We start from the raw sequence: 8,402 nt of genomic DNA, 5'->3' as shown, positions 1-8,402 counted from the left end.
GAGATCAGCTGGTAGAAGGAGGCAATAGCCCCAGAATCTGGGACTTCAAGCCCCTACAGTGACCTCTTACCTTTATAGACTCCCCCCCCGCCCCCACTCATACACAGTGATTTTAAAGTTTAGCCTGATAGTAAAGAGACCCCTTTTCAACCTTCACCACACAAGAGAGAGCCTGCAGCATTTGTCATTAATTATTTATTTCTCCTCTCCTGGCTCCCGACCTGCTTCTCCTCCCTACTGCCGCCAGCCACCTTCGAGTTCTCCCTCTTCTCTCCCCGGCTCTGCTCACTTGAGTGCAGCAGCTCAGCGGATGGTCCAGCTTTACTCTTTCACTTCCACTCTTCTTCACTTCTTTGGGTGGCTGCATTTGCCATTGAGCAGGCTGATGGAAATATCTGAGTGCTCTGTCTAGGCCAGGGGTCTCCAACAGGCGGCGTGCGGGGCTATTTCTCTAGGTAAGCGGCTCCAGGCCACAGCCCAATGCCATCCTGCACCCCAGCCCCCTGCCGTGATCCCCCTGCCTGCACCCCAACCCTCTGCCACACCTCACACTCCTGCCTGCACCCCACACCCCAACCCCCTGCCCTGAGCCTCCTGCCTGCACCTCAACCCTCTGCTGCACCCCAACTCCCTGCCCTCAGCCCCCTTCTGCATCCCTCACCCTTTCTGCACCCCAACTCCCTGCCCTGAGCCCCCTGCACCTCAACTCCCGCCCTGAGCCCCTGCCACACCCCTCCTGCCCCTTCTCGGGGCAGGGCCGGGGGCAGGGAAGGGGGGGTGTCAGTGATGCGGCCCTCAGGCCAATGAACTAGTCCTCATGCAGCCCTCGTGGTCATTTGAGTTTGAGACCCCTGGGCTAGGCTCACAGGCCCAGCAGCTAAAGCCAAGCCCCACTGAGAGCAGCGGGAGATTAGCCTGGATTGGCAGGAGTAGAGGCTTGGCCCATGGGGACCCCAGGCACTGCCGCTGCTGCCACCTTCATGGTGAATCCTCCAACGGCTTGCCAAAGGGCTCTTCCACATTCTGCAAACGGCCTCACAGGCTGACTGTCTAGGAGAACAGAAACCCTTTGTTACAACCGGAGAGGCTCTTGCCACGGCTCCCTGAGGGTCACAGTGAAACACCTGCGAGTCTCTAGGAGGATCTCAAGCAGTTCCCTGCTCAGGCCCTTGGCACCCACTAGCAATGGTCTCTGACAGCGGCATTGGCAAGGGGAGCTCAGTAGATGGTCCCCTCTATGGCTTCCTGAGTGGGAGGGAGGTCGGTCTTGTCATTTAAGGCCTAGTGGAAGAGTCAGGGCTCCTGGGTTCTCTGACTTTGGAAATGGGTGGAGTCTAGTGGTTGGAGCTGGACTGGTATCAGTCCCATGCTTCCTTCCTGCCTCTGTCAGGGATGTCGTGTGTGACCTTGCAGGCAGTTGCTTTCTATCCCTATGCCCCAGCGAACAGGGATAATACTGACCCCCCTCAGAGGGGCTGGCAGGGGTCACCAGCGTCATGACTCTAGTTGGAACGAGTTGTGCTCTTGGTAGTGAAGGGCCCAGATTCAGTCCCCATGGATGTCCAGGGTGTCTGTATTGTGGCCATGGTTTCACTCACTTAGAATTACAGGCTGTTTAGCCCGGTCCTGGCCAGGCGTGGTGCATCTGCTCCTGGCCCTCTCATCACACACAAGAACATGGCCCACCAAGGATAATCCATCAGCTCCCATCTGGTGTTCAGCTCCAGGATGCATGGGGAGCCCTAGCCGGACCATAGAAAGACAGGGGGGTGTTCTTTGGTGGAAACTGCTGGAGCTTCAGCCTCTGCTCCCACCTCCACCCACACGCTGAAGGCTTCAAAAGTGGTGCCTGACCCCAGGTCAACAAAGTAGCTGAGCTGAGGCCAGAGTGGGACTGATCCTAAGAGAAGAGCAGATTTCTCCTCTGCTCTAGGGAGATTCCCATAGGCAAGGCAGCTGTGGTGGGGGTGGGGCAATAGAAGCACTACCCTTCAGCCCTTGAACAGCGGGCAACTAGGACTTTGGGAGCCAAGGGACTGGTGTATCTTGCTGGAGATCAGAAAGGGGCATTGGAGAAATTGTACCAAAGTCAATGTCACGGCTGGGTCAAGGGCAGCCAGACCTACTGGTCAGAGCCAGAGTCCACACTCACATGACAGGAGCCGAGAGTCAGCCAGGTCAGGATACTGGAAGATCAGCAGCAAAAGACAAACTTGCGATCACCACCACAACTCAGATGCCAGGAAATCAAGCCAGGGGAGTGGCAGCAGAACCAGGCAGCGCACGGTCCAGAACAGGGAGCAGGCCTGGTGTTCAGTCAGCTTCATGTTCCTGCTGCTGTCTTACGCAGGGCAGGGGGCCAGTGAGCTTTCCTGGGACTCCTCCAATAGGACCTCAGGAGTGGAGCCTCAAACTGGGGCTGAACTTCATGGGTCCAAGGTAAGCAATTTTCAGCAGGCTTCCAGGTGGAGGGTTGGAGTGTGGCTGCTCCCATGAACCCTGCAGACCCGGGTTGGAGACCCCTGGCTCGTGACAGTGAGTGATCTCTCCCCGCTCAAACCTCCTGCAGCAGGAAACAGTCTCCAGGATCCTGGACACAGCCTCTGAGAATAAAATGAGGATATCATGATGAGAAATAGGGCTCTGTACCAGGGCTGGGATCCAGGGACAGGGAAAGCTCCCAGCCGGGCTATGCATCGGGGATGCCATTTCTCCCCCAAGAGACCCACACGCCCCAAGAAGTAAATGGCTCTTACCTCCATGAGGGACTGGGGTCTTCCATCTAAGCCTCTTTGAGGGCCGGCATTGCTGGGACGAGGTGACCTGTCCCCACTGCTCCCTGACGTGGTTCAGCTACAGGAAGCGCCCGTCTGGGAGGCTGTGCCAGATCCCAGGGCCTGAAAGACAGCTGGAAGGAGGCTCCTATTCCTGTCACACCCAGAGACCCCATAGAAGGGCCAAGGGGAGAATAAAGGGCAGAAGGTGAAGCTAGCTCTGAGGCTTTTCTGCACCATATGGGGCAGGGAGAGCTCTGCCTGGGCACAGCGGGAATGAGGGGGGGTGGTAGACCAAGGAAAGGGGGGAGGGGAGTGGGTGCAAGGGAAAGAAGTCCTGCCCCATATGAAGGAATTTGAGGGGCAGAGGGAAGAGCCCTGCTCCACAGACAGGGGAGAGAGTTTCTGTGAGTGCCAGGGGGCTCCATTTCCCCTTCCACTAGCTCCCCTTCTCGCTCTCCCACTCAGAGGGAGGCCACTCCAGCTGGCCCAGTCTGGTCCAGACCAGAGTCTGCAGGGTAGCAGTGGGCCCACAATAGGGCTGGGAGATTTTGACAGGGTTGGGACTCACCAGCATGGCGCCTCCCCCTGGTCGCTCTGGGAATTAGCTCAGTCGATGGAGAACGCCCTCTCCTGGCAGCATCCCATCCGTCTCTTGTCCTCCGTTGGCATCTGGAGCCGCATTGCTGACCGCTTGACAGTGTTCTTCAGCCTACTGCCCCTCCAGCAGTGCCCACTAGTCCATCCTCACCCCATTCCAGGGGGCAGGGGTTAGCAACAGTCCTTGCACCTGCCTCGGTGGCCAACCGCAACCCCCAAAGTCTAGCCTCTTGTCTCAAGGGCCGGTTACAATTTGTCTCAGCCATCAGATGGCCAGAGGCAGTACTGCCCAGCCCAAGATGCTGGTCTCCTGCTCTGGAGACAGACCTTCCCCCATGAAATTCTGGGACAGACCGACTACCTGCTGCTCTCCTGGGCAGCCATTATATAGGGCCTAGCCTAGCCCTGATTGGCTGGCTCTAATCTCAGCACTGATTGGCTCTCAGTAGGCCCTTCCCTGATTGGCTGTGCAAGCCATCAGCCATTCTGGCCTACTCTAGTTCCCTCTCACATGGGGGTGGGGCAGCCGTCCCACCATAAACCCTCCCCCTTAAAAATGCTCACGGGGGAGGGGAGGAAAGGGGTCCCTATCACCCCAGCTTCCTTCGTAGTGGGCCCTGCAGGGCATCCCTTTCCTCTCGCAGGCCCTCCAAAGTCTGGAGCCAGCTGCTTCCCAGCTGTAGGGTCTGGGTTCCCACTGTAGAACGCCCTGGTCCTACGTGGGTTCCTACTTCTGTTTGGGTTCCCACATGGGCCCTCCTGGCTCCTATGTGGGTTCCCTCATTTTGGTGGGGCCTCTCTGCCCCAGCCCCTTTCTCTCTAGGGGCCTCCGTCTTCACCACCCCTTCTCTGTGGCTGGTGTCTGACCGAGCCCTTGTCTCAGACACTCCCCCTTTCTGCCTCAGGGGGCAGTGCCTCTTTAAATGTCCCCGTTGGTGGCAGTGGAAGCACTTTCTGGGTCTTCCCCCTGCCACATCCCTACTCCTGCTTGTTTGGGCCCTAGCCCTTCCTTCTGGGCTGGCCCGGGCCTTGGGAGTCCTGTAGGGGCACTCTCTCTTCAGGTGCCCTGGCTCCCCACAGACCCAAAAAGCTGGGGGCCCCCCTGTTACTCTCACAGGGGGTGCCTTTTCTGGGTGGGGCCTCTCCTGGCTGGAGCTCCGGCCGGACCACGGCAGCTCCGCGACCCCGGCTGGAGCTCCGGCCAGAGCGTGGCTGCCCCACGGCTCAGCGACCCTGGCTGCAGCTCCGGCCAGCCCCGCGGCCCCAGCTGGACCGCAGCAGCCCTGCAGCTCCACGACCCCGGCCGGACCGTCGGCCAGACAGCGGCAAGGCCCGTGGCCCTGCATTCCTGGCCAGAGCACCATCGGGAGCGCGGCAGCCCTGCGGGGCCACCTCCCCGAGCCGGCAATCCGAAGTGCCAACCCAGGAATCGGGCCCCGCACTTGCTAAAGCCGGCCCTGTCAGGGAATATTGGTGCTTTGATAGTATAGTGGTAGGAAAATTAGAAATTCATTAGAAAAGACTGGACAGGGAGTGTCACATTAAATTAAAAGAAAGCATATCAGTATTTTGCTTTTTGAAATACTTATTTCGACCTCCCAAATAATCAGTTGAGATATACTAAAGTTCTTTTCACGTCCTGTTTAGTTAATTATTTTTAAGAACCAAAATCTGAGCTAGTCATGTCACAAAACTAAGACACAGTCCCTGCCCCAAGGAAGACACAATACAAGGTCTTGATCCTGCAACCTGCTTCAATGGGGCTCACATTGTCACCAGTGAAGAGCAGTTTGCAAGACTGGTGCTTAAGTTCAACATGACACACAAATGAAGGTGAAAAGGAAGACAGGGAACAACAGCGGCATAAAAAGAGCATGCAATAACTCAGTAAGGCATCTACAAATCTTGACAATATTGACAAGGGATTTTTAGTGTTTGTTTCAGGGTCTTTTCTCCCAACATTAAATTTTGATAGTTTCCCTTTCTTATTCAATAGCAAGGACAGCGCTTCATTACCCCCAAAATATTGTACCAATGTTGACTTTTATGCAAATGGTTTGATCCAACCCAGCTGAGGTATCTTTTTCTGTCAGCCATGGAAGGACAGATGGACAGACCTAGAATACAATTAAGTGCTTTATTGTCTGCTTCTCTTTCAAATTATTACAAGTTCCTGGTTGTCAGAGAAATTGTTTAGTTGATCTTTCATGGATCAGTGCTAATATACAGCAGCCAAATGGGTTTTTCCTAAAGCATGTAATCCTTAGAGGCTTTGCTTTTCAAATTCTCTCTCTCAGAAGGATTATAAACTTGGATTTCCAACTCCAGACAGGCGCGCGCTCTCTCTCTCTCTCTCTCTCTCTCTCTCTCTCTCACACACACACACACACACACACACCACGAGAGAGAGAGAGACACTTTAATTTAAAAGAACAGATAAATGTTACTTTTCAGTTTATATGAGAGTCAAAGATGGTATATTTATCAAATTGCCATTGTAAATAAAGAGCTAAAGAGATTAAACTAGGCAGAGAGGCAAAAGTGAGTCCCCTGCAAGAATGTTCTTTCTTAAACCCCATAGCTTTCTGTCTGATTCTTTTCCTTTTTTTTTTTTTTTTAAAATGTCTGCAATGGAAGTGTAATCTTTTTGTATAGCGTTTCTCATTGAATAAGCTTGGCGGGCAGTTGGACTATATTTTGAATGAGATGACGTTTTACTATGCATTCTAGAGAGAACTGTTTAATAAATCAATTCTTGGTTTGCATATATATAAAAATATCATTTAAAATCCTATTTATTACAGGAATGTCTGTAGAAAGATAAATATGTGTTTGCACTGAAGATAATGTTAGGAAAAAAAGGAAAAATGAGTCTGATTATACAGTCTAGTTTGTAAATTGAGTATGTCAGTAGCACATTCATTAGTCCACATTTCCTATGTCAATTTTATTAACAGATTATTCTTGCTCTTCACAAAAATGATTCAAGAGATTTCAAGATGTTGCCATTCTCCTCAAAAACAATCACCTTTGCACCAAAGACCCAGCATGGGGCATTTCAATGCAAAAAGAATTCGCTTGAGGAAATGAACAATTGGGGAAGAGGTGGAGCAAGCAGGGTCTGGGAGGATGGAATTGGAATGAAAACTGGAACTCAAACTTCCACTGTTGTGGAATCTCTGCTGTTTTAATATAAATATGTACACACACAGGCAGTGGGAAGCGTCTTGATGAAATGAAATTATTTTTACCACTGGTATTTTCTAGACTGGCAGCCAAACTAATGCTTAGGAGACTTATAAATGATCAAAGTTTGCAAAAGGTCATTATGGAAATCAAATTTTTTTCTTCAGGTGTAGAAAGAACACATGGACAATTTACAGGCTGTGACAGAAAAGTAATTAGCACCTATTGCTAGAAGTTAAATAAAATTGATAAAGTGTTGCAGAGATGCAATGTTCTTAATGCCTGAGGCATACAACACTCAGTACTTTTTCCACAGGGCTAGGGAGCTGTGTTTGTCACTGTTCTTTAAGATTTAATCCACTGAATTTTGAGGTGCAACAAATATGCCCCCTAAGCTTTGGAAAGGCGAATCTGTGGCACATGATGCCAATTCCTCAGGTACAATACTTTCATGGTTTGGGCCACACCAGGAGGCAGTTCCAGAAGTGGGGATAAAACACGGACTCAAAAGAGAAGCTTGAAAAGAGGTTTCAGAGTAGCAGCCGTGTTAGTCTGTATCTGCAAAAAGAACAGGAGCTTATTTGAGCATAAGCTTTCACGGGCTACAGCCCACTTGAAAAGAGGGAAACAACAGGGGGAAAAGAGCAGGAGGGGCTGGCAAGGGGAACAGGAAACTAGGATAGGAGTAAAGAAGAAGGATGGGAGGGAGGATGTGGAAGAAGCAGAATGGGGAAAGCTGGAATGGAAAACCATAAAAGGGAAAATATTCTTTTGAAAGGGATGCCCTTCCTCAGAGACAGTATGTGATGGGAGAAGGATGGGACATAGTGGGCAGAGTAAGGGAGTTCACTTTCTATATCTATTCCTTTTTACATGAATATGTAAGTAGTACAGGATTCTGGTCCCAGTAAGAATCTCAGAGGAGTTGTAGTTTTCTGGCAATGTCTCATTTCAACCAAGGTCACCCCAACTGCGTTTATACGCACAGGCCTCAAATCAGGAAAGCATCCCTATTCTGGGCAGCACTTCAGCATGTGCTTATCTTGAATATTGTGTTTAAACCCCACTAAAGCAATAGGACTTAAGCATATGTTTAAAGATACAGACATGCTAAAGTGCTGGCTTGGGTATCGATAGACTTAAGCATACTCTTAAGCGCACTCCTGAATCTGGCCCTGAACTTGCCATGGCTTGAGAAGCTGGTGTTTTCAAAATTTTGTTTTTTAAACAATTCTGTTAAATTCTCAGTAATAAAGCAAGAGACACCACTGTGGTATAATTACAAAGCACAAAGGGAAGTACGTAACAAATGATCTTAGTGGCAAAGCAGGTATGTCTTGAAGACCTTAGGGTGAAACTTGGCCCCACTGAAGTCAACGGCTAGACTCCTACTCACTATCAAGGAGTCAAGATTTTGTCCTTGCTAGTGATTTCACACTAATGTAAGTCACAAGTAACTCCACTGAAGGCAGTGGAACTACGCAGGTATACAACTGGTGTAAAGGAGATCAAAATCAGGCCACTGCTTTTAAGTCTGTAATGGTGGCTAAGTCTAAAATAAGAAAGAAAAAGGGAGGACAGAAAGGAGAATGAAAGAAGATAGTCATTAGTATGGAAAAATAAGTGATATAAACATTAGAAGATGATATCACCATAAGGCTCAGCTAAGGCCAGTATTAAATAGCCAGTGTTATTTTTATTTGATCAGAGTGGAGATGAAGGTCTGAAGACAAATTTGTGAACTTTGTGAGGGGTTATTTTTTTTTTTTATTAGTTTGGGGCAAATAATTTCCATTCAAGCCATAGCAACTTCAAATAACCTACTTGTTAAAAGTTGGATCC

General features: G+C 50.4%; 1 long non-coding RNA gene across 1 annotated transcript; it reads right to left on the bottom strand.

Moving 5' to 3' along the window:
• Positions 1-778: 778 nt before the first annotated feature.
• Positions 779-2,982, bottom strand: LOC117881111. The gene is made up of 3 exons (XR_004646694.1): positions 2,757-2,982; positions 1,599-2,603; positions 779-1,050 (listed from the first exon to the last, which is right to left on the bottom strand). It is a non-coding gene; the product is annotated as an uncharacterized LOC117881111 (long non-coding RNA).
• Between the last annotated feature and the right edge of the window lie 5,420 nt (positions 2,983-8,402).

The sequence above is a fragment of the Trachemys scripta genome, chromosome 7 (genome assembly GCF_013100865.1).
Source record: "Trachemys scripta elegans isolate TJP31775 chromosome 7, CAS_Tse_1.0, whole genome shotgun sequence".
Taxonomy (NCBI): Eukaryota; Metazoa; Chordata; order Testudines; family Emydidae; genus Trachemys; species Trachemys scripta.
Note: the sequence above shows the minus strand (reverse complement) of the source record. Positions and strands in the feature narration are given on the sequence as shown.